Source organism: Cloeon dipterum, chromosome 3 (assembly GCF_949628265.1).
Source record: "Cloeon dipterum chromosome 3, ieCloDipt1.1, whole genome shotgun sequence".
NCBI lineage: Eukaryota > Metazoa > Arthropoda > Insecta > Ephemeroptera > Baetidae > Cloeon > Cloeon dipterum.
In genome coordinates, this window is record NC_088788.1 from 2,034,494 (window position 1) to 2,061,649 (window position 27,156).

At 43.5% G+C, this 27,156-nt stretch overlaps 1 protein-coding gene across 9 annotated transcripts in view; it reads right to left on the reverse strand.

Moving 5' to 3' along the window:
- The window catches only part of Mef2 (myocyte enhancer factor 2), a 56,420-nt gene extending 29,533 nt beyond the window's left edge, over window positions 1-26,887 (reverse strand). For 4 of the 9 annotated variants that reach the window (XM_065483779.1, XM_065483778.1, XM_065483777.1 and 1 more), the window contains exons 1-4: window positions 26,743-26,887; window positions 24,603-24,684; window positions 15,157-15,224; window positions 6,899-6,990 (exon numbers count right to left, since the gene is read on the reverse strand). The gene's annotated coding sequence lies outside the window, so the exon portion shown is untranslated. Of the gene's footprint in view, window positions 1-3,312; window positions 3,334-6,898; window positions 6,991-13,336; window positions 13,417-15,156; window positions 15,225-24,602; window positions 24,685-26,742 lie in introns of those variants that run through there. The other 5 variants (XM_065483770.1, XM_065483771.1, XM_065483769.1 and 2 more) reach the window with 5 other exon arrangements.
- Window positions 26,888-27,156: the final 269 nt, after the last annotated feature.

The following is a 27,156-nucleotide window of genomic DNA, read 5'->3' on the forward strand; positions in this document are numbered from 1 at the left end:
ATGAAATTTAATTTTTTAAATAAAAAAATCACTACCATACCACTTTAAATGGCAACCTGGCAAATTTTTAGCCTTTTCCTAATTTTTAAATTGAGGACAAATATATTTTACACAAATTGCTGTTTGAAAAAACCAATTTAATATTTTGCCATTCTTCCTAAGTGGCTGAATCGAGCACGTTGGCTGCGATAATTTGTTGAGTGAAGCTATTGAGCCGGTGTAAGAGGCATGCAGGCAGACACGGCGCATATATCTCGTTATGCACGCGGCGGGGCACGAGCACCGCGTGTGCTGCATGGCGGCGGATGGAATTTCCTGTGGATCATCGCGCGCGCGGCCATTAAAAAGCGAAGCGAGTGAGCGAGCTGGCTGGCTGTTAGATAGAGGAGCCCCTAACGCGGGGACAAGAGCCCGAAATAGAATCGGCGGGCAGGCAGGCAGGCAAGCAGGGTGCTTTCGACTCGGCGAGCGAGCGAGATGCGGTCGGTTGATGCACACACGACTGCCGTTCGAGATTTACAGAGAGGCACGCGAGTCATTATAACAAACTGTGCGGCGCATATCGAAACACATGGCACCGCGCGAGCAGCGAGCAGCGAGCTGCGAGCAGAAGCAGCGGTCGCGCGCGCGGCCGGGGCGCAGATAAGCGTCAAGGGCCGACCAGAGCGAGCAAGCAGCAACCGGCCAAGAGATGCCAGCCAGCCAGAGAGCTGATTGCGAAAGCGTTGCATTCCCAAACCTTTCTTGCACTCACTTCTGTTGCAAAAATCAAAATGTGTGCGTCCTTCTCTTCTCGGGCCTCAAGGCTTCATTTAAAGTAAACAGAAAAGAGAGCAGAAAGAGAGAAAAAATCTTTGCGAGTCGAGCATTTATCTTGTCCTGCGTGTTTACAAGGTTACTAGCAGAAAGATAAGATTAAATTCACAATCGGCGATTCCATCTCATTAAGGGGACGTTTACATCCTCAACTTTTTGCTCCAAGTTTTGTCCAAAGTCGCAGGACTCGCAGGGTATGCAACACGCGCAGCATCCGTGCACACATCTTGCCTGCGGCTCTTGCAATTAAGCAAAAAATTAATGAATAGAGACGACGTGTGAAGTGTAAAAAACGACTATCGAAGATTTGGCAACGTTTGACATGGAAAATTTCAACCATTCCGTCGATTCTGGCTCCCTTGTGTAGTTTTCCCGTAACTACCACGCCCCCCTTTCAATTTCTGTTGCAAAAAAATGCAGTACAGTGGTAAAATGTGTGTTTTTTTTTAATTTTTACCAGTTTCTTGCAGTTTTCACCTTCATTTTTTAATATTTTTACCAATTATTCGCCTATAACCTCGACTTGAAAAATTGTCAGAGATAAATTGTTAGAGAAATTGAGGCAGAAAATGGCAATTTAAAAGAAAATAGAGTAAATTTTGAGCACTCCGACCGCAAATTTTAGATTTTCACGGAAGAAAAATGGAATAAATTCAATTCTTGCGCAAGAAATTGGTTGCCAAACAATTACGTGGCAAAAAGAAATTAATAAAATTATTCGATTAATTTTGCAAACACCGATATTCCATCGGCAAGAGTGGAATAAACCGTTTGGCACTGCTTCCGTCACCGCGGCGGCGGATGAAAAGTAATACACACATAATTGCATAAAATCCGCGAGTGCGCGGTTAACAAATGAAATTAGGCTCAGCGGTGCGGCTGACGTCACCGATTCGATCGCAGGTCGGATATTATTTACTACGTATCATGGGTGCGAGATTAGCCGGCGCGCGGAGCGTGAAAATCGTCGGCCATGTGGAATGTCGCTGGCGCGGCGCGTTACTTAATTGTTGTATCTCGATTGCGCCGACTCGGATTTATGCTTCTTATCGCGCCGTGTCATGTGTGTGTGTGGGCTGTGCGTTGGGCGCAAAATGCTAATGAATAAATGAACGTGCATGGATATTGTTATCGCGGGCGGCCCTCCGTTTTGGTCGCATTTTAATATTTTACTCGACGAGGAGCATGCAAATAAATCTCAGGGCTCGGCCGCGGGTCACGCCATGTGCATCTCGCGGCAACCCCGCGGTCGGTGTTGCTTCATATTCTTAATACAATCGCGTTTCGTCTCGTGCCTGCAGGCTTAATACGGTCTAATTGATAAGATACCGCGCTCGTGTATGTGTGTGTGTGTGTTTGTCGGTGTGCGCTGCGCACTGGAAATTTATTCAAAACACACAATGTCGGCCACATTTTCCATTTTCTTATTCGAGAAGACAGCTAGCGACCTTCTTTCAATGAATCAGCCCCCGACAATCAAATACCATTCATTCATCGCAATGCACTCATTTTTTTCACACATTAAAGAGAATTTGCAATTAAAAAGGCCTTCGTGAAGTGCGCTAGGCGATTAGAAACGGTTTACTGCAAAAAATCCAAGGAGTAGGAAATAAGCGAAGGGCACTGGTGACGCTTTTTGCTCCAGTCAGGCCAATTCGACAATTAAAAGTAAAAAAGCCAAAATGAATTTACGCTATAAATTAAAAGTCGTCGCTTGAGGTCATTATTTACTGAAAATAACTGGGTTTATCGCATTTTTATAGCACGTAAAATTTAGAAAAAAAAACCTGGAAGGACGTGCTATTAAAAGCAGGGTTCGCAAAAAGCGAATTTTTCTGGACAAACCTGGAACTGTATTTTGCGGGTTTTTCTGCAATTTTGCGAAATTTTATGGAACATCAAAAATTCTCATAAATTTGTTTTATCAAAAGGCCAAAAATCTTATCTCTTCATCGTAATTTTCCAAACTTTTTCTCTTTATAGGAGCAAAATAAGATTTTTTTCGGATTAAATTCGGAAAAATGCGGAAAAACCTAAAACTGGCGGGTTTTTCCACCTGGATTTTTTGCCCAAAAAACCAGCGGTGAATTTCTGCGCATTGCAAAATTGGTGAACCCTGATTAAAAATTAATTTTTGTGAAATTCCACATATAAAATCTAAAAAAACAGTTATTAATATTAATTTTTCATAATTCAACCTCGGCTTCTCTGAGGGGAAAACGTAAAAGCGACTCATTTAGACCGATTTACATCAGATAAAAAATGAAATGACATCTTGCTTGGGGCAAATCAGAGGAAAGAGACAACATTTATTATTTATCTACGGCGTTTGAATAAAAAAAATGAGAGACGCAAGGCAAAGTGATTTGGCCGTGGTCAATGCGATTGAAATGCGCCGCGAGCGGGTTACGTGTAGAGACATGCACTCGGCTAACAAGTAGCGTAATAAAAAAAAATAATGTTCACGGTCGCGGTGCTTTGTGTGAGTGTAATTACCATTTCAATATAGAGAGCACGAGGGCGTGAAAGAGCACGGCATGCGCGGCGGCGGCAACGGTGGCGGTGGCGGCGGCTCGCGTGCTCCGCTGACGTCAGCCAAAGGACGTGCTGGGCAGGGACGGGGGCGGCCTCGCTGCCGCCCCCGGAGGCAGGCAGGTCGGACGCACGGACGAAGGCATCGGAGACGCGAGATCTTGGCGCGCGCAAAGTGCGGTGCAAACTGGCGTGGCCGCGAGCGCGTTCGCGTCCGTCCGTCTCTCACAATAAGGGCGGTTCGAGCATTACTGAACCAAATTTAAGTCTTCTTTTCTTAGCCCCATCGCTTTTATTTCAGTACTGAGTATTTTTGAACCTTTGCGGGGCCAAACGGCCGCATATATGATGCAAGAAATAGTAGCGCGGGATATTAAAAGACTTACACACACACATGAAGGTGTGGTCGGTCGGGCGGTCGGTCGGTCGGTTGGTGTCTTATGGGTTAATAATAATACCACCGCCACCGCCGCGCGCTCTCGCCTTCTGTCTATTTCCGCCTCTTTTAGCAGGGATGATTTTGTATTTTTAAAAATCCACTCCCGCCTTTTGGCTAAATTTATAATACTATACACGCACGCACACTACGGCTGCAGCTCTGCTCTTTCTTATTCCTACGACCCGATTCATTCAGCCGGGCCTTTCATTCAACCGCCAACGCAGGCCGGCAGGTCGTCGTCGCCGAATCTGCACAAAGGGAGCAGGCCAGGCCGCGCTTTTGTCACTCGCAACCCCATTAAATGCGATCAATTTCACCATTATGCCAGAGCGATGGCCAAATTAAATTGGAAAAACGACTGCAGGCAGTGCAGATTTCAACAGCAGATGCAATCATTAATAGGGCCGTGAATATTTGCAAAAAAAATTAATCTTTCCAATTTTTGCCAACTATTCAATCGCTAAATCTCGGGTTTTAATTGTCAGAATTGTAAAAACTGCACACCGTTCGACGTGTCTAAACCTCTTCTAGATAGTTAATGGAATTTGGGGTAGGTTTTTTCAATTTAAGAGCGTTTTGAACAGTGAATAAGTTTGTTGAAAGTGCAAAACGACGCGATTTTTCTCGGGATGGAAGGGGGATGAGGGTTGATCACCCTCAAAACATTTTGGCTATCTAGGGAAAATTAAGACGAGTTGAACGGTATGCAGTTTTTGCAATTCTGACAATTAGAACCCGAGATTTGAGGTTGTAAAAATAACAATATATTTGAAAACTTCCTATTTTTCAGAAAGTTAGAGGTAAAAAAATTTAACACGACACCACGTGTCCTTTGCAAGAAAATCACATGCATGACATGTGTGATTACAGATCAAATAAATACAAAAAATGGAAGAAATCCGTCAATAAATTTATCCGAAAACATGTCTAAACATAGTCGAAAATTTTCCCGAAAATATTCGTCCAAAATTCACAGCCCTAATCATTAATATTCATCTCTAATTTGCTGGTTTAATAAATCTAAATGCCGGTTTTCACTTGTATTCACACCGAAACAACAAAATGGGCAGTCGAACCAAGTGCGAGTTTGTTTTTTGTGCAATCACAGCAGGCAATCAATTTCGATTCAAAGCCGGATCGTCCGTGCAGGGCAATTTCGTTCACTCAAAGGGGTGGCAAATTGATTCCGTGCTTCTGCTGCTGCTGTTGCTGGAGCGGGCCGAGAATTATATTTTCCTGGTCGGCGCGGGCACAAAAAACAGCATCAACAGCAGGTGCACCCCATAAGTAACCAAACATTTGCTTTGGTCTCGGTCCAAGAGAGTGATCTCACCGCCACCGCTGCCGCCGCCGCCGCCATGCTGAAATCCTATCTCGACGCATCAAAACGTCTGTCTGCTCGATTTTAAGGTTTCATTTCGGCAACAACTCGCTTCCTCCGGGAAAGCGAGAAAGGAAAATAGGGAACGGATGCGTGTTTTGAATGCAGGAAAGCGGCGAAAAATCCAAACTGATGGCAACCAATTGGCACCGCGCTGGTTTCCATGGCGATGCACGGTGCTGCGTGCATCGCGAGAATCGGCTTAGTTTGCGCGGCGGCCTCGTATTTATTTGCTCATTGCTCAATGCAAAAAATGATGTTCGTTTTTTAAAATGAGGCTGGAAACTGGAAACCCACGCAAGAGAGCAAAACTTGGTTCGAATAGATGATTGTGGTGCGTGGGCAATATAAAGAATTGCTTTCAGTGCGCAGCCACTTTGTGTCCGATATTTATTCTTTTGCGCAAATATTTCCTTTCTAGGTACTTCTTCGTGACAAACAGGTACTTGCTGCGGATCAAATTCAAATTAGTCATTCTAAAAGTATCTTTCTGCTATCATTTTAAGCTTTTTTTAAAGACCGCGTCTTTAACGACGTTTCTGAGAGCACAGGAATCGATTCTTGGGGCTCGAATTAGGTTAGATTTGTACAGAGATGTAAGAAAGTCCCTGTAAAAATGCCAATTTTACGATTTTCCTGCTCTTATTTGCGAAACTTCTTGCCCCTTAACAAAAGTTCCTGGGAAACACGCCCTCATTTCAAAATTCCCGCGCTTTTTCAGTTAAATTGTACAATTTTCCAAATTTCTGGATAACCACGCCCCATTTAAAAAAATTCCTCTTAATTCGAGTCGAGTTTGTTTATTTTCCCGCTCTTTGTAACACGTTCCAAACATTATTTTGTAATTTTCCTAAAACTCACGCCCCCAATTCGAGTTTCCCGCGAGTTCTCTTTCTAAAATCGCTAAATGCTTTGTATGCCACGCCTCCTTTTCAGTTTTCCGGACATCCACGCCCCCAATTCAAAAATTCTATCGATTTTTTCTCACAATTTTACGATTATCCCGAGCTTTGCAACACGTGCCACGCCTCCTTATTAAATGTTTCTAGGAACCACGCCCACATAAACCACAATTGTTCTGGCGGGAAAATAAGTTCTTCGTCGCGCTGGAGATTTTGGTCGGGAAAAATGTCCACTGTACCTTTTGACTTTTGCTTTTAACTTGTATTTGCTGAAAACGATTGATTTTCCAAGCACTAAATCTCTTTTGTTTGTTTACAGGAATCGTGAATCAAGATGGCAAGGCATTCCATCAACAGGGAGAGAATCGATTTGAATCAAGCACGCGCCAAGCGGAGACGAGGCTCTCGGCTCGGCTCGGCTCACCTCACGTACTCGATTTGAGTCACGTTTTTCCAGCTTTCCAGGAAGATTTCGCAAGCCCGGGGGCAGCCGGAAAATCGCAGCGAATAAATAATTGGGACACAAGTGCGAAGGTCGCGAGGCAAAGCCCGAGCATATGTCCAGCGAGCGCGCAGGGGTGCAATCGATAAAAGGCGGCGTGACGCATGGCATGGCATGGCAAGGCACACACATGCATGCGCGGACAAGGCCACGTGAAGCGCTTAACGACTCCTCGATCCAATTTTCGTACCGACGAAAACCGATCTTGACGTGAAATAATTAGAATCTGCTTGGTATTCGGATCGAGGCGCGCGCGCGCGCGTGTATCCGATTTCCTCGCGAAATTGCATTGTTACAGTGCCTGCCGCGGGATATTTGGGACTCACCTGCTGATGCTGACGCCAGATATCGGACGGACGCACGGACGGACGCAAGCCGGGTTTCAGGTTCTCGCAAACGGGAGCCGGTCAGCGCGAATCTGCAACACGATACGCCATCGTTAGTAACGCTATTCTTTTCTAATTATTTTTCCACTTTCCCTTCCAATGGATAAATTGACAAAATTCCACATTTTTATATTTATTAAAAAGGTCGTTGTCTCGCAGCTGGAGAAAGTGGCCAAAAATAGCAACAATTTGAACTTGAACCGCGCGCGCGCCTTTCTTTTTCTGGGCGCGCTAAAAACCGGTTGCGCTCCAAAGAATTAATAATTAAAAGTCAAGAGGTTATCAAGTGGCTAAAAATAGACTCTTATTAGGACAAAAAGAAATCTATCCGCGACGAAAAAGCCTTGCTACGCATGCAACCCTGTGCGAACAGCTGCTCGGCGGAGCAGCATCTCACGATTGATTCGGCAAGTACAAGAAGAAGAAGAAGAAGTGAAACGTTTTCCTCCGCTGAACGGAGGTGAGCAGAGCAGATCTTTGGACCGAGACACAACACATTGTTATGCTGGCCATTGTCGAGTGCGAGTGCAATGCAATAAATGTGCAGCCGCAGCAGCATTACTCGGAAACGTGAGAGCAGAGCAGCGAGCGAAAGAGACACCGCGGCCGGCGAGTGGGCTCGGGCTGGCGCTCACTCAACCTTGTCTTCCAGCTCCCGTGCAACGCAATCAGCGAAATTATCTTATCACTCCTCAGCGACAACTCGACTAGAACAAAAATTCGTGCCCCAGGTTATTCGGATAGTTACGGAGAGCTAAATAATTGAAAGAATACACCACCGGTTGTATTAAGTCCGCCAACAGATGGCACCATTGTATACTTTCGTAATTAATTTAATTTTAATTAACTTGCGCTGCGATTTCAGACTCAATCCTGTAAATGTGCATTCTTCACTTAATTTTCTTTCTTTTGACGGGCTGAAAACCAAAATCGGTTCAACCAATCGCCGTAGAATCGTGAAAAACTATTTCTCGGAATAAAAAATATTTTCCAACGTTTCTACGGCGAATAGCTGGACTGATTTTGGTTTTTAGCACGTCAAAAGAAAGCAAATTTAGTGAAGAAAGCACAATTACCAGAATTGAGTCTGAAATCACAGCAGAAATGCCTTAAAATTAAATTTTTTTCGAAAGTATACGGTGGCGCCATCTCTTGGCGGCTTCGAACGCTGCAGGAAAGAATTTAAAAAATTGCGGTAGTGGAAAATCTCACAAATATTGATTATTTCTATTGAAAAAAATAAGAGACAAATATTTATTTTTTATATTTTTTGCGTACAACTTGTCAATCACCAGCGCAGCTTGTTCAAAAATGGAACTGGTCCCGCGTGGCGTCGATAAGTTTGGCGATATGCGAGCATGCAGTGACAAGATAATTTGGGATAAAAATAGTCGGAGGTAAGCAACCGTGACACGGATCGCAAAATCACCTGCAAAAAAGCGTTGCTAAAAATAGAACCGAAAGCTAAATATAGCTCTCTCGGAGGGAATTTTCAGACTGGAAACAGGTTCTCGCCGCGTCTGCCCTGCCGCACACGCGGCAGAGACCTAGAAAGTTGGTTGCTTGCTTGCTGCGGTATGAAACCTTGACCAAATTGACGCGGCGTGGACGTGGATGCAACACGAATAAGCGCGTCGAGAGCAACTTGGTTTCACTCGGACAACGATCTCCGCCAACTTTTGGTCGCACGTATACTGCAATTTTCAAACCCCGCACACCAGATTGCGTGACCGGGATCGATTTTGCGTTTTGCGAAACCGGTTTTTGCGTGTCTCTCTCCGATTGTGAGAGGGAGGTAGCTGGCCCCTCGCTGGTCACAAACACACACACTCACCCCGAGGGGCAATAAATTTCCGATGCCTTTGTGCCTTTATGCCGGGATTTTCGGAATCGCCATTCGGACCGATTGTGCTGAAAGAGCAACAGGTAGCTCAACAGAAAGCAAAAGCTGTGTTTTGGCCGGCATTCTTCGCGCCGCGACTCGCTCTCATCCATTCGCAGAGATCATTGACCCCGTCTGCGTGGCTACTGCAATTTTGTTTTTTCAAAACCGTAGGGCAACACGAAATAGACCAGTCATAAAACTCGATCGCAATGTGAATTTAGCCGAATTTGCGACGTTTACAATCGCAGCCCGATCAAGGATGAATAATTCAATGGCGCGTTTCTCACGTGCAAAAAGATGCTCACAATCAGTGAAGCGAATCACGACCAAACAGGAGCTTCTGATTTGCCGCAGACGAAAAATTGCACGCTTTGAGTTGCTCGTCAGGCTGCGGTTTGGATATTTGCAACAGGCAAATTTCACTTCTTGCGGCCGCCTGTCCAACGTCCAACGAACGTGTGTTTAAATTTAAGTTTCCGTTTACACGTTAAATTTCGTTTTATTGTGACTTTATCAGCGGAAACATTGCCTCTCTTTTCTTTTAATTGCTTTTTTAAAAAAGGGGAAAAAAGAAAATTGCCACTGCACGGTGTCCCTTTATCTTTTGAAATTTTATCGCACGCCAGCAAAAAAATAAAAAGAGAATGAAAACACCGGGGGCCAGGATGCGATCTGTGCTGAAGCTGCGCAGTAAATTTGTGCGCATCTTAAGCATGCGCAGTATGTTCAGATCGCTTCTCTATCTCATCGAAAGGCTGAAACTCATTACTGCGCATGCGTGACCCAAATTAAATCCTTCTGCGCAGGCGTAATTCCCACTGGAGGTCTGGATTACGATCTGTGTTGGTTCCCGCCGGTCAGAATTCAATATGGCGTCGAAATTAAAGGAGACGGTCCAATCAGAAGCGTCGAAAAAGAGGCGTGCCGATTGAATAATCTCGTTCCCGCGTATTTTGTTACATTTCCATCAGGCTGATGTGCCATCTAACGGTCAATTTGCCAATTACCGGCGTAATTAGCTGTTCCTAAAGAAATAAAAACAAAAACATTTAACTTTCCAGACGCCATATCTGCTTGTTGCGTGAATCCGGACCCCAATGAGTGAAAAAAGCGGCGTATTCATTGGAGATGGAATTCCAATAACAATCAAGTGAAAAGATGAAATGCGTTGGCGGCTCGTAGCAATATTTCATATCGCGCGCGCACAATAAATATGATGATCGGCAAAGGAGTTTTCCGCGCGATCGGTCGCAGGGCATGCAATAACGCGCGGCAAAGCAAAGGTGCGCGCGGGGGATGAACGCGCGATCTCCAGGCGAGCGAGCCGAGCGAGTTTTAATTATTTTTGCCCTCACGAGAGAGAGTCCAGCCGATGCTGAGATTTCGTCACGCACGCTCTGTTGATCTCAGCTGCATCTCGTTAAATTACCTCCCCCGCGCGGGCCGACCGGCCGACCCCCAGCCACCCGCACTGGAGCAACGCGAGCGCGCGGAAGCCACGGCCGCGTGTCCGCGCGCGCAATGTTCACCCAGTGAAGGGACAATCAACACGAAATAATTGCTCAACGTGCCGAGCGAATAACGAGCTGCGCAAAAGTCTGCGTGCATGTTGTGCTCGGCCGATTTTCAACCGCGCGAATGACGCAAACGGATGGATGCTGCGTCGCCAGGTACCCATCCCGTGAATTGAAAACAAAACAGTTGTTTCACAAACATTTAATCCGTGGTAGCATCTTTACAACACAAATCAACTGAAAATATGAAAAAAAAATATCAAACAACGAGAAAAAAATATTATTTGCAGCTAAATTTCCATGAATATCGAATTTAAAAAAAAAAAAATGATCAGATCTCAACGGTAAATTTATTTTTTTTCTATCTCGTCGACCCAATAAACAACTTGTTAGCTGTGGTTTTTGCGCCGTTTTTTTGTTTTTAGAAGAAGCGTGCCTCACTAAAATTAAAATTGAGTGTGAAAATAAACGAGAGAGCAGAAAAATCGTTTCAAATTATCTGCCTCGAAAGAATGAATGTTTTTAATCTTTAAGATGATTGCCATGAAAAGCGAGCTGATTGTTTACAATAATTATTTCCTGACAAGAATGGCCACGGCCAGAGGCTGGTAGTAAAATAAATAAAATTGATTAATACACATGTCAGGAAAAAGATGAAAAAATTTCGACAGGCTGCTGACTGCTGATATCAGTTATTAGAGTGTCCTTGAGATTGTCTGGAGAATGGGAGCAAAAAGTTGTCCCGTAAAAGGTGCGATTTTTCAATGTCGTGTTTCAACAGGGAAAAATCTCAGGGTATAATTCAAGCGAGCCAATTAAAATTTTGCGGCAATCGGCGTATCATCTGCAAGGGAATGCAACAAAACACACACACGAAGCGAAATATATAAAGCGTGGCAATTTGCAATAATAAAAGTTGATTACAAAGGTCAGCCAGTTTTTCGGACTATTTTTTCCGCTCGTCTTTGCCCAATAGGGTGGCCGCCGGTCACACCTTGAAACGCCGCGAGCAACGCAATTCTCTTCCTGGTTCCTCTCGCTATTATGTCACAAGAAACCCCTTCGACTGTCAAGGTTTGTTAACATATCTATATATTTTTTTCCACAGAGTGTGCGTAAAAGAGCAAGGTGGCTTTTAAAGCAGCGGTGCAGCCTGCGCGCAGCTGGTGTGTGTTATCGTCAAAACAGGCAAGCATCCAGCATCCAGCGAGCAGCACGACAGCACGAGCCCAAAACGAGAAAGGGGTGCAGACCGGCTGGCTGATGGATGCGCGGCGCGTGGCTCCCGAAAGGCGACAACACCCCTCTCGCCAGCTGCGCTTTTAATGCATTTCATGTAAATCACACAGAATGCACGTTCCGCGTTTCGGCACCCTTGAGTGCGTCTTAAAATTTAAAAGCCAGACACCGCGTCTTTCATTTTAAATTGACAAACGAGTTCTCCCTGTGCACAACATTCTTGCTTACGCAACGTGCTACTTTCTTGTTGTCCTTACTCGGTCATTTTTATGAGTTTCACGAATTGGAGGCAGTGAAGGATTTGGCTTAAATTTTCATGCCGACTTTCTATATGTTATACAAATAAATAAAAGGTTCAGAAAACGCCCTCGGGACATTTCAATTATCGACGTCGAGTGGTGAGAGATCTGTTGGCGCAGAAAAGATCCCCTTTCGCATTGTATGAGTATTGTTTTGCTGCTGCGTGCAGCGCAGGCACCTGTCCCACAACCACAGCTGCAAATCTTGCAAGGGAGACACGCAGCAAAGCAACAATGCAACCCCCGCCCGCACTTCCAACCAGCCAGCGAGACTCAAGCTGCCGAGCACATTGCATCTTTATTATTTCGTGTTTTGAAACGTTTGTGGCGCCGTGCTGTTCGGCAGTGAGAGGAAAAGGTTCATTCTTAAAAGTTGCAGCCCTAATTATTCACGGCTGCAATAAATTTTTTCTGAACAGCAATAAAACGAAAGTGGACACTCGCCCGTAAATTGGAGTGTCGCAGTTTGTCAGTAAACAGCCATAAATCTAAAATTACTACAATTGAACGGCACTTTTTATGATAACTAAGATATATTTCAAGCCTTTCTCGCTATCAGTTTTGTTGTCACTTAATACCTCGTTTTTTAACCGAAAATCAAACTAATTAACATTTTCCACGTCGCAATTTACGGACGGCACGTAGAACCAAAGGGAGACCCGCAGAAAGCTTCCCAACGTAGTTTTTTTTGTATTTAATTGATAACCACTTCCGCAACACCCCGTGCTTTGTGCACGGCAGGCAAAAGGTCCCCTGAGGTTTCGTTTCCACTGATAATGGTAGGTTTATTCACTAAAATGCAGGAATGTTTCTGTCATCAAAATGTTAAAAATGCAACCAGGAGTGCATTTAAAGTGCGCCTGCAATTTTACTAAATACCTAACACAAATCTCTCTGAAAAATAAAAAATTCACCGCTCTTCTGCAAGCACTGTTAGGTCTAATTCTTTAATAAAAACAAAGGTTTAAGGGAAAGCTCGCGGTTAAACACCGGACTATTGTAAATAATTCCCATTCAGCGTCAATGTAGAACATTGAAACCTTGTAAATACGGACAATTTGCCTCGTGCTGAGAGCAACGGGATTGTCTATTCACATTATTTCGTAACATTTGCTCCTTTACTCGCAAGGTGACTCCGATTCACAACTACTTTTTAATGCATACAGGATGCGAAACCAAACTGTATAAAAATCGACGCTTGACACAATTAATCTTCTCATTCAATGCGGTGATTGACAAATTTAATTAGGCACATTAATTTAATTGATGTAGCGGCTGTTCAAACATACATCAACTGATTCCGATCGCAAAATGACGGCGAAAAAAAACTGGATTTTATGTCAACCGCAAGTGAACGCTAATTTCCTGAGCAAATAAATGCGAGTTGAGTTTATTAAGAAGCGTAAAACGAGGCAGAAGGCTCGCAATCGGTCAGTCTTACCTGACCAGGGGAGATGCAGCTCGGACGACTCCATGCAAACCGCACCTTTCACAACCTGACGCGCAAGCAGACTGCCGCTCGCTCGCGAATGATTGTCGTCGCTTTTCGCAGCAGGTACGGACGGAGGTGCGGTTCCGCTCCTCCCCTTTACCCTGTCGGAGGTGCCGCCACAGCCGCCGCCTTCGCCGCAAAAGCACTATTGAGTGACGGGCGTCTTTTGTTGCGATGCGCGCAGCAAGGGTGAATGGACCCGGAGAGGGCTTAGAACGCACCCCCACAAAACTCAGGCTGCTGTGTGATGATTTGGAAAAAGGGACCGCGCGGTTTATAAATAGGATCAAAAGAAGAAAAGCGTTGGGGAACGACCGACTGCATCACGTTTTGTTTGTTGCGCTCTGCTTCTGCAATACCAAATTCTTATCGTGACGGAAATTTTATTCCTTTCAATGGGGCTGGATTTACGCAACGCGCAGATAGGGCGTCTGATAGAGTACGGCGGGAAAGTTGAATGATTTTGTTGTTATTTCCTTTTTTGAACAGCTGATTAGGCGGATCGGCCGTTAGATGGCACATCAGGCCAATGGAAATGAAATAAAATACGCGGGAATGAAATTTATTAGGTCGGCACGCCTCTTTTTCGACGCTTCTGATTGGTCGACAGGATTGGCCTGCATTATTCCAACGCCATATTGACTTCTGACCGGCGGGAAATCAACACAGATCGCAACCCGGACCCCGGTGGGAATGACGACTGCGCAGAAGGTTTTAATTTGGGTCACGCATGCGCAGTGATGAATTTCAGCATCTCTGTGAGATTTAGAAGCGATTTGAACATACTGCGCATGCTTTAGGTGCGCATAAATTTACTGCGCAGCTTCAATACAGATCTCAACCTGTTGATTCCTCTAAAGGTGATGCCAACCTCCGATATAAACTGATTTTCGTGATTATGCTGCATGGTAATGGAAGCTTTTTATCACTAGCGGTCAAAAGATGTTGTACTGATTATTGTTATCTGTTTTAATCTTCTGTTTAAAGAGGCAGACAAACTCGAATAAAAAATTAAATTCTATTTCTTCATATTGTTCAGATTTTACCCGCTATTGCACGGTCTATTAATAGAAACAATTACGTGCAGTAATTGAACTCGCGCGCACTTAGCATTAGCAGAAGACCTTACAATCTTGAAGGTCAAGAACCATGCAGCAACTACAATGTATTACAATTTATATAAATGTATTATTCCAGGGTTCTGCTATTCAACAGGTAGGTGCGCAAAGGTGAGTTGCGATGCGTTGGAAAAGAATTGGGTAGGTATACGTGCGGTGCGTGTATGAAAATGGCAAAACACAACAAAATTCGGTCTTTGCGGCCTGATATTAGCGAACACGGCTTTTCAATTACACGCGACAATGCAAAACGATTTCTCAAACATCGCGCGCAGCGTGAATTTGTGCCGCAGATAAGCGGACTTAGCAGGTGATTTGTGATTTGTGATTTTGTTTTTCGACAATTAGGCGACCAACAGAAACTTGTACAATGTGGTTCTTTCTAAACTCGGTCTATTTGATCAAATTAATTTCGTTTTAAGACGGAGGCGCCGTTGCTGCGGCCGCAAATTACCGTCTCATTACTTGACAAGTCGTGTGAGTTTTTTTCCCTTTCGCAAAAATGCTTTTCATTACAGAGCGGCGGCGTAATTACACTGTAATCTGCATGAAAAGTGCCTTTATTTCCAAGGTCCGCGTAAGTTAGAAAGGAATTTCGCGGTCTAAATCTCTTATCATAATTCTTAATAATAAAAAAAGGTGAGCACTCACCAGAGATTTGGACACTGGTCTTTTCGGCTCCATCGCAGAAATCTTCATGGCCACAAGGAAATGCTGCGCTGCGAACAGAAAGAATAACGAGATAATGGGTGCTTGCTTGCTTGCACGCAGATGTGTGTGTGTGTGTTGAGAAACGAAAAATCCACTTTTATTTACGTTGTGCCATAAAATTGGCGAGCGAAACGATAATAAACTGGCGTTTGCTCGAGATTTTACAGGTTAACAGTCTTATTTTTATATAGAAATGGAACATATAATAATTTTACTGCCTTTGATAGTGTTTCGCACGTAAAATGTATTGCATTGAAATCCGCAGTTTTTATGTTGCTTCAGTTGTAATGACAAAAGTTTGCCTTTTATTGTTTTTCTATGAGAAAACTTGACCTGTTAACATATTCCCTTACTAGGAAAAGGAATATGAGAATCAACATGAGCTTACAAAGCGTTAAAAATATTTTTTGCTCTGTAAATAAAATATTTATCGGAAGTACCAGAGCCAAAAAAGTAAAACTGCATTATTTTTTGAATGTTAAAACTGATCCATCGATCTAAAACAAGTCCACAGCCGAATTTCTCCGTATTTTGAAATGCCCAGCAATTTTTTAACCGCTGAAACACGCCAGTTGTTTAATCCCTTAGTGTTCGAAGCCGCCAACAGATGGCGGCACCGTGTACTTTCGTAACAAATTTAATTTTAAGGCTTTTCCGCTGCGATTTTAGACTCAATCCTGTTACAGTGCATTCTTCACTTAATTTTCCTTCTTTTGACGTGCTCAAAACTAAAATCAGTTCAACCATTCTCCGTAGAAACGTTGGAAAAGATTTTATATTTCAAAAAATAGTTTTTCACGATTCTACGGCGACTGGCTCAACCGATTTTGGTTTACAGAACGTCGAAAGAAAGCAAATTAAGGAAAGAATGCACATTGAGAGGATTGAGTCTGAAATCGCAGCGGAAGTGCCTTAAAATTAAATTTATTACGAAAGTATACGGTGGCGCCATCTGTTGGCGGCTTAAAACACTAACTGCTGTATTGTCAAATAAAAAATTAACCTCTACTAAAAGGTGAACGAATCTATTTAATTCCCCAATCAATTTTTTTCTCGGTGGAACGGCCGGTTTTCATTGAACCGAGCAAACGGTAAGTAATGGATATGAAGTAAATTAAAATGTCATCTTGAAACGAGTTTTCCGCGCGCGCGCACGCACAAATTTAAACTGATTTGTCTCGCTCGCTAACTGTGAAAACGAAAAAAAAAACGTGCACCGCGCGCTAATCGAGAAGGCGTATCAATCGTTTGATCGATTGACATAAGAGAGATTCTCGTTTTTCTTTCTCGGTGGAAGGCCGGCCGGCGTGGAAATGAACGAGTCCGAATTATCGAGCAAAAGTGCGCGGCTGGCCTCGGTGTCGGTGTCGCCGCGCGCGGTCTTGATCCATTAGAAGCAGGACGAGCCGCGCGGTCGAAAAGTACATTACACAAACAGCCGTTATTATTATTATAATTCCTGGCAGGCGGGCGCACGAGTGAGTTACGTCAACGGCTGGTGCTTGGTCCATTGGCGCGGCCGAGGGGTGTTTGTTGTTGTGCAATCGGACGGAAGCCCGTGAACGGCGCGAGTCGAGTCGAGAGCTGGAGGTGCAAGCAAGCACCCTGTCCAAAGTTAGCTAGTTAGTTGCGGGTTGCGTGAATAAGGCGGGCGGTCGGGCGGCTCGATATAATCAAGGCCGTCACTCCACCGCGCGCGGTTATCAAACCAGCATCTGACTGAGTGAGTGAGATGGCTCGCGTGCCGCGTAACCAAATGCAGCGCCGGTTGCATACATTTGCCGCCCGCCTAACAGCCACCCAGCGGGGGCAAGGGCACAAGTGTGCGGAGTGCCCTTCTCCCAACATCCAGCTTTCGTCGCTATGCATGTTCCATGCAAATTGGCCCTGATGGATTTTCCTCTTTTCGTGCCGACCGGCTCTTTGCTTGCTCGAATTAGCGTGCGAAGAAAGCGACGCGTTTTGCACTTTGTTAGCTTAGCAGCATTTGTTTGTTTGTTAAAATGCCATGCTGCACCTTTTTAAGATTTTAAATAGGCAGATTAATCTCTAGATATGGAATCAGAATTTTTTCCAGCATTCAGAATGGAAAAAACCAAGAATTTGTGCAGAGATCTTTGGATAATAATCTCCTTTAGTAAAATGGATTTAATTATTTCAAAACTGCGACCGCGAATTCGTGAAATAGTGATATTAAATCCAGGCAGGGTTGTAAAAACCCAAATATTTTTTAACGCAGTGCAGTGGTAAACCCCGTTTTTTTTTCAATTTTTACCCGTCTCTTCCAGGCAACGTATGCACCTTAGTTTTAAATAATTTTCTAATTATTTCCTCATGACCTAGACTTTAAAAATTGTTAAAGAGAATTGTTTGGAGAAAATCACCAGTTATTGCATAAGCCTTTAGTGTTCGAAGCCGTCAGAAGATGGCGCCACCGTATACTTTCGTAATAAATTTATTTTTAAGGCACTTTCGCTGCGATTTCAGACTTAATTCTGTACATGTGCATTCTTCACTTAATTTTCTTTCTTTATGACGAGCTGAAAACCAAAATCAGTCTAGCCATTCGCTGTAGAAACGTCGGAAAAGATTTTATATTTCAAAAAATAGTTTTTCACGATTTTACGGCGATTGGTTGAACCGATTTTGGTTTTCAGAACGTCAAAAGAAAGAAAATTAAAAGAAGAGTGCACAATTAGCAGGATTGAGTCCGAAATCGCAGCGGAAATGCCTTAAAATTTAATTTATTACTAAAGTCTACGGTGGCGCCATCTGTTGGCAGCTTCGAACACTGAGCAACTGGTCTGTTGAGCCCGATAATGGCAATTTTGAAGAAAAAAATGTGCACAGAAGAGGAAATTTTGACCCCTCCGACAACAAATTTTATGTTTTCACAGGGGAAGAAGGAAAAAATTTGTTTCTTGCGCAAGAAATTGGTAAAACGATAGTGGCGAAAAAAACCGGGTCGAAAGTAATGCAACCCTGATTCTGCAGGCGTATCGTCTGTCTTCATTTTTTTTAACTTAAGACTGTCAACCCGGAAAGCTTTTCAACAAAATCCTCATAGATCGACAAGTTGCAGGTACGAACCTTCAATTAATATGCAAAAAATATTTTTTTTCTAATACAGAAGACATATATATTCTCTCCCTGCGAAAATTAGTTCTGTAAAAAATGAATAGTTGTGTCGCAGGGAAAGCAATTTCCGGGGTTTCGCGACATTTCATCGCCTGCTTCTCTTTAGGTTGCACTCGGCAGTCAATTTTTTAAAAATTGTCTGCAGAATATTAGCCCAGAATTTTAATTCATTTTCTCTTCCCAATCAGATTAAAAACTAAATGGAAATTAGAGTTTTACTTTTGATTGAAACAAAAGGGGGTTTTCGCTCTTGTCAAACCTGATAGAGCACTCTAAACTTTCTCTGGGCAAAGCTCCAAAACAATTGCGATCGCAGTTGTTGCAATGAACGTAAAAGTGTCTCAGATCAGTCTTACCGACTGCTATAAGTGTTGGTCCGGTTAATTTGCATATTAACAACGGTCGCGGAACAAGTCGCAATAATTCACGACATGCAATAATGCGTCAGTTCGCAACAAACCTGAGCGAGCGAGCGCAGAAGGGCACAAGACAGCACAGCACAGCGCTTGCTTTACTGAATTACTGCTGACCGACCGAGAAACGGTGCGAGCGGCGCGGAGCCGATTTGCCGCTACTCGGGCGCAGTTGGAATTCTTGAAACCAGAAAAGATTTGTGCCCGGCTAGAGTGAAAATGGCTTAGCATCCACATCCACCTCGCGGCCGCGAATAAAAGCCGCGCGAATCACATGGAATGAGAAAGAGCGAGCGTGCGGCATAAGTAATTTCGGTGACGTCATTGTGTGCGCCTCGGAAGGTGAGCTCATCTCGCTTGGTAGCATCACACCAGCGAGCCGAGCGTCTCTCTCTCATCTCATCATCGCCAGCCAACGAGCGGCTTGTTGCCCAGCACCACTTTTCGTAATGCACTCGCGCGCGCCGATCACAATATATATTTTATTCTCTGCCCCGCGACTTTGTTGCGGTCGCGAGCGCGGTGCTCATTTTGCAGCGCAGTTTATGCCGCGCGCTCTCGGTGCTGCCGCCGCTGCAGCCTTGGCTTCCCGCTATTGCTTTCGTAACTTTCTGCCCACAACATCTGATTTAATGGAAAATGAGATAACTATATCCAGAGCCAGCGGTCATGTCTACACGGACACAATGATCATGCCGAGAAATGCTCCAATTATTACTACAAATTCCGGTTTCAAGTTTTTTTCCATTTTAATTTAATGTTCATTGGGGAGCGTTTTCCTGTGGCACGCTTAAAGGCGGTCTTTGACGAACTTTCTGAGCGCGCTAATCGATTCTTCAGGGTCGATTTAGGTATAATTGACGTTTTTCCGACCAAAAAGTCTAGAGCGACGTGCGAACTTTTTTCCCGCCAAAACAATATGAAGTGCGCATGCGTGAGAGCTGGCTGGATCTGACAAAGAAGTCGTTCGTACAGTGCTCAAACTAGCTCTGACGCATGCGCAGTTCCTCGCATTTTCGTTCATTTTTTTTTTTGGCGGGAAAAAAGTTCGCACGTCGCGCCGGACACATTTTGGGCAGAAAAAACTTCGTCAAAGACAGTCATTAACTAAAAAATTGTGGTAAATGTGGGCGTGGTTCCTAGGAACATTTAAGAAGTAGGCGTGGCACGTGTTGCAAAGTTCGGGATAATCGTAAAATTGTTAGAAAAATCGATGGAATTTTAGGATGGGGGGCGTGGTTGTCCGGAGAACGAAAAAGGAGGCGTGGCACGAAAAATATTTAACGATTTTACAAGGTGAGCTCGTGGGAATCTCGAATTGGGGCGTGAATTTTAGGAAAATTTCAAAAGAAGGTTTGGAACGTGTCACAAAGAGCGGGAAAATAATTAAATTAGACTCAGAATTCACGGAAAATTATGAAATGGGGGCGTAGTTCTTAGGAAATTTATTAAAGGGGCGTGGCAAGAATTTTCGCAAAGCGCAGGAAAATCGTAAAATTGGCTTTTTTTACAGCGACTTTCTTTCATCTTTGAATAAATCTAACCTATTTCGACCCTCAAGAATCGATTGGTGTGCTCAGAAACTTCGTCAAACACGGTATTTAAATAAACTACATTTTATTTCCTTTAAAGTGGCCCTAGAATTAATTTCTGACAGTGCCAATCGATTCTTGAGGGCTGAATCAGGTTTTACATCGGAGTAATTAGGCCGACAATCCAACACGACTTGCCGAAAATTGGCGGAAATGCAAAAACCACACATCCGGCACATAGTGTTGAATTTTCGGTGATTCGGCTGCCTAAACCGATTCGACCGTCAAGCACTGCCAAAAAGGAACTTCATACAAAAGACTAATTTTTGTCTTCAATCATGAAAGATTAATGCGATTTGCCCGTCACACAACCAGAATCACAAGTACCAACTGAATTTTTCAAAATTAAAATCAGAGTTTAGTAAATTTGCATCGCAAGACATTTTGATGGCGTTAAAAGCTCAGCAAATAATGCTCTTTCTCAAGATAACATTATTTTCTAACCTCTGATGGCACAATAGTTCAAGTTGTGTTGTGCTTAATAGTTTTATCTTCACGTGCGGGCATAATACGCGCCTATAAGCAGGCTTACATGTGCGGAGGAATTTTGTGTGGTACTGGCATGGCTGCAAACAAAAGCACCACGACTCGTCTCCGCCGCTATCAGCACGCACCTCACGAGCCACTCGCTTATACATGAATACGTGTAATTCCGAGTCGTTGCACACACACGATAAATATCGTGCATGTGTGAGAAGTGCAGACTCAACATCCTGCCACTCGCCAAATTTCAGCTCTTTCGCGCTTCAACAGCCAATAATTCCCTTTATTTATGTCGAATAAAATCATGACGTCATTAAGACGGAAAAAAGTTGTCTAAACTTCTATTCAATTGGACGCAGGTTTTAGAATTTAACACACGTTTCGAGCAAGTGAACTCGAGCTGTGAATTTATGACGACAGTTTCAGGCGAGGCGAAAGAAAGCTCCGGTTTCACCTAAAATTTGTTAATTATCTGGCGCAGTTGAATTAAATTTAAAATTATGTTTCAGTTTCGCTTTCGAAAGAACTGTTTAAGTAGGAGAAGGACATGTTTGAAATTCAGTCAGATACTGCGCGGTATATGCGCATTAAATGCAATCGAAAACCGATTTAAAAAAATAAATAAATAAAGTCAACTAGAGGTTGAATTTAGATATTATCGGAATGCACCGGTTGTAATCTGTGTTGATTCCCGCCAGTGGGAAATCAATGTGTCGTCGAAATTCTTAGTTCTTTGAATATATTCGCCCATATTGAAGCTGCGCAGTAAACGTATGCGCATCTTAAGCATGCGCAGTGTGTTCAGATCGCTTCTAAGACTCACAGGAAGCCTGAAACTCATCACTGCGCATGCGTGACCCAATTTAAAACCGTCTGCGCAGTCATAATTCCCACCGGGGGGTTGGATTGCGATCTGTGTTGGTTTCCCGCCAGTCAGAAGTCAATATGGCGTTGAAATAATGGAGGCCAATCAGGAGACGGTCCAGCGGCCAATCAGAAGCGTCGAAAAAGAGGCGTGCCGACCTGATAATTTCATTCCCGCGTATTTTGTTACATTTCCATTGGGCCTGATGTGCCATCTAACGACGAAACAAATAACGACAAAAATATTTATTGTGTTGGAGGTGTTTTCATGATAAATTTCATCTTCCCGCCATGTTTGCGCGTCACGTGAATCCGGACCCTGATGCCAGGAAAGTATCATTTTTCAACAAAGAGTGAATTAGATAAGTGCAATCAAAGAAAAATGATCCAGCATCTATTTTTAGGAACCAAGACGAGAACAACTTTCGATTTGTTGGGAAGAGAAGTTTTTGTAATAATGTTATTCTCACCATGCGTTCATTATTCACACGAGGTCATAAATGTCAAATAATTTTTTTTAAATATAATTTATTAACGGACCGGACAAACATGTTTGCTTTGCTCGAATTTAATAATGCTCGAATGTTCGCGCTCGAACCTGAATTCGTTTCGTCGACATCTCTTCGCTAGTGATAAACTAGATCTGAAGCACGTCAAGGGTAAAGGTAAAAAATGCTAATGGCGCAGCAAGGAAGCAGATAATTCAACGGCTCGATGACCGAGATGCAATCAAAGGCGCCCTGATTGCCCGTGCGCGCACCTGTTCCGGGGTTCAATATCGGCGATTGAACGCGCTCTCGCCGCATCGATTTGTTTTTACGATGGAAAAGCGGCAAAAAAGCGCGCGGCTCGGTCGGCAAATAAGAGCGCGTGCAGTAATTTAATCGAGCGCAGTGTGTGCAAGGCGTGAAAATCACTGCATCTCGGGGAGCAGTCATTTGGGCATGCACATGCATGCTCTCATTGTTTGAAAACGTGCCTTCTGCCTCCACCGCACCTGTCTACGCGTCTACGCCTCCTCCTCCTCCCCCGCGGCAGCAGCAGCAGCACCGTGAAATGATTTGACTTTCGATTTCGTTTCGACGACCAACACGTGCACCTGTGTAGGTGCTCTTTCGATGTAAAAAAATTAAATAATAAAAAAGGCCGAGTCGCAGTGTTGTGGTGCGTAATGCGCCGGCGAATGACATTGAGACTGAGACGCTGTTTATACCGGTTTATTTGCAATTTGGTGCGATCATCAATTCTGCCCACAAATTTTGTTTTGTTTTGTTTTAGAGCATTTTGTGTTTTTAATTTTGCAACCTAGTGCGAGCTGAGATAATAAAACAGTCAATTGTCGCCAACTTGATATACGCGCCAAGGCCATCTGGCTTACGTCAAATAATCTCCCTCCGCTTTGCTGCTAAATATCTTTGCAAAACTGACAATGTTGACACGGTGCGGGTGCGGGGCACTTGTTGATAGTTGATACCGTTCAAAAATTGAACAAAAGACCTGACATTCCACTCATTTTTCAGGGTAAAAAGAAGGAACCATCAGCGGGGGCCGGATTAACGCGGATTCATGGTAAAGCATGGCGGGAAAATCATGAAAATACCATCAGCACAATGAATATTTTTGTTGTTATTTTTTTGCGAACAGCTGATTAATCCGTTAATTGGCGAATCGACCGTTAGATGCCACATCAGGATAATGGAAATGTAACAAAATTCGCGGGAATGAAATTATTAGGTCGGCACGCCTCTTTTTCGACGCTTTTGATTGGCCGCTGGACTGTCTCCTGATTGGCCTCCATTATTTCGACGCCATATTGACCTTCTGACCGGCAGGAACTAACACAGATCGCAACCCGGCCCCCGGTGGGAATTACGACTGCGCAGAAGGTTTTAATTTTGTTCACGCATGCGCATTAATGAGTTTCAGCTTCTCTTTGAGATAAAGAAGCAATCAGAGCATACTGCGCACGCTTCAGATGCGCACAAGTTTACTGCGCGTCTTCTAAATGGGCGAATATTCAAACAATTATAAATTCCGACGCCATAATGACTTCTGACCGATTGGGAATCAAAAAGATCGCAACCCGGCCTCACGATGGGAATTACGACTGCGCTGAAGGTTTTAATTTGAGTCACGCATGCGCAGTGATGAGTTTCAGCCTCTCTGTGAGATTTACAAGTGATTTGAACATACTGCGCATGCTTGAGATGCGCACAAGTTCACTGCGCAGCTTCAAAATGTGCGAATTTATTCAACCAATTATCAATTTCAACGCTATATTGAATTCTAACCGGCGGGAATCAAGAATCAACACAGATCGCAATCTGGACCCCGTTGGAAAACATTTTAAAATGCGTTGTATTAAACGTGATGGTTGTTAAGCCAGATGAACGGTCTATGACACCGTGATCTATGTATTTACAAAGTGCCGACAAAACAAGTGTTTTCAATCTGCATGACTAAGAGCCTCGAGGTGTGTAAAAGTGGATAATAGAATCGAGAGTAGTTGCAAAAACCCGATCTCCGCCACAACCGTCATAAAATCGGCTTAATGATCTATTTTTAGCGCACAACAAAAATATCGAAATCCACATTCGGAAGTGAACTTTCACGTTTCCAACAAATGGTTCCTCTTGCACTAATCGATACGGTTAATATTTTTATTGCCGCTTTTTAACAACTTTCACGGTAGCACAACATGCGGAGATAAATGACAGTAACAAACTAAATGACAGCCGGCTGGTTGCTGGTTATTTTTGGCCAGTGATATCTGATGCTGGTTTATATAAAATCAGATAACTTGTTTGTTGGCAATTTCCCGATGGCAACAATAATTAGTTGTATGACGTGTTATGATTTTAAGAAAACGAGGTTTGCAATCAGCGCGTTAACTCACCTTTTGATGTTTATGTAAAGTGTCAGCGAAAAGGGAAAGCAGCAGAAGTTGTGACAAGTTGTCCACCAGATGTTTCCGATCCCTGCAAAGTTACGATAGTTTTCGATTAAATTGGCAAAAAGTTAGTATGCCAATTATCAAATGTGACGCATTTCCCGAGTGAAAGTCAATAGTAATAAATTAGTCAAAGTGCCCCCGTCTGCATGCTAATGATGCTAAAACCTCAGCTTTTTGCGGAGAAAAATGCTTTGGTCGGCTCGTAAAAAATTGATAGCATTTACTTTAAACTTTCTTTTTGCGACGAATACGTCGATAAGTTTACAACGCAAGTGCGTCAATTAAAATCGCACGATCTGAATTTGAATATTCTGTTTTATAGAAATAATCAGCGGAGTCCAGATGTGCGATTTAATTGGGTTTTTCTGCGCAGATCCAAGATGGCGTTTGAATGTGGGAATAAAAAAGCTCTCTTTGGATTGCCGTACGAGTGTCAAGAGTTTGTTTTTACGATCCAAAAGACACAATTAGTCCAAATAATGCAAATTATCAGTCACAATATTGACCAAAACTTGGTTCACGAGACCGCCATACTCCACCGGACGCCATATCTGCGCGTCGCACGAATCTGGCCCCCGCTGAATAGAAATAATCATTTTTTTATTGCCAAGAAGCATCTAAAATATACAGGAAGGGCCAATTTTTATCCAAAAACACGATGGAATTTGGTGTGCAGACCAGACCAATCGAGAATTGAGTCATTTTTTAATCTGATTATTTTTATTTGAACAAGTTTAAGACTGACAGCCTCCTCAACCAAATTATATTAATTATTAGCTTGAGTGAAATTTATTAAATTATACGACACGTTAGTCGCCTTGATGGCTAAATCCTTGAGAATTTTGGAAAGTAAAAAATATAACCCATTCGTCTTGTCTAGGAGAGTCAACCTTTTTTGAATCAATATCAACGATCATCACAATTAAAAAAATTGGAGGATTTTTCGTTGCAAGTTTGGCATTTTATGAGCAGCGAGAGTTACAGATTAATTGCCAATTCCCCAATTCCGATTTCAATTTATTTGCTTGTTTTGGCTCGGTATCAAAAGCCGCTACCCGCGATATGACGAGTGAAAAGTGTGCTTGATCAATTCGATAAATTGATCTAAATTACATACTATTATTTTGCTTCGCTCTACACATGCTGCTTTCTATAATTAGAATTTAGAACGTCTTGAACTGTATATGTTTAAATGATAACAATGAGATATGGAATGTATTTTTAGACCGCTGTAACATTCGCAATGAAGAAGCACGCATCTTCTAAAAATATCACTAAACAAAACGCGCTGATAAAGCAATTTCGTGGAGCAGCTCAGCAGTCAAGAAAAATGATTTTGTGCGGCGGCGGCGTCCGCGGCCGCTATTACTCGCGCATAGGTCACAAACATTGATCAAAAAGAGCAAGGTTTACTAGCACTCGCAACATGTTGACCTTGGCTGCCACTCGGATCCACCGACTGCATCTTCTCGGAATATTTCGAGCCGAAAAATGCACCACTTGACCCTTGATTAAGGCACCTTTGCAGCTTTGCACCTGCCGCCTGCCGCTATTAGTTTAAATTAACCCGTTCAATTAGTGTGCAAATCATTTCCTGAGTGACAGCGGCTATAATAAATTATTGTTACTGTCGCGTCGAACGAGCGAAAGTGCAAATTCATTTTCAAAACATGTTAACGTCCGTCACATCAAATTCGCAATCGCATCACTCATCCGGCCGACCGAATTTACGCTAAAGATCATCAGACGAATTAAATGAGTTTGTACGTACGAGCAAAATGAATTGCGAAAGCGAGCCGCAGAATAAATTATGTATTATCAGTGCGGCGAGGCGAGCGGCTGGTTGTGTGTGTGTGTGTGTGTGTTTAATTGCAATATTGTGAGCGACTGCACAGACTAATATACACACAAATAATACACATTACATATAAGACGCCTCTACTCTACTCGCAGTAGTTGCCATTTTCGTGTTTACGTTGCACGTTAGTGCGGCTCGGACGGCGAATTTCGGCTTGTCGGCTCGAAAGAGCACTCGAAGCCGAAGCCCAAACCGAATTAGCGAGAAATCAACAGCCGGATTTACCTGCAACAGAGGAAGTAAGCCACCATACGACGGAACAACCACCTTGCACACTCGATCATTCGGTGCTACTTGCACTTGTCTTGTACTTCCTATGACGTCATTTGAGCGCTGACGATATTGGTGCTCACCCATTGGCAGAGGCCAGCGGCGCGAATCCAATGATGTTTTTGACTCTTGCCTCTCAAGGTTAGGCAGCTGTTGCCGCGAATTGCCCCGCCATCTGCAGGGATCGAGGAGAGCTGCCGAGTTGAGCTGCCGTCGGTCGTGGCGGCGCAGCGGCTGCTGCGGAACTAACAATAAGCAGAACGCCCAGAGTGAGGAAAAATTGAGGCGCGTAATTTTAAATTGAACACGCCTTCCATTCAACTCCAGTTGTTGATTTTGCAAGAATTTATCTTCGGACTAGATCTTTGA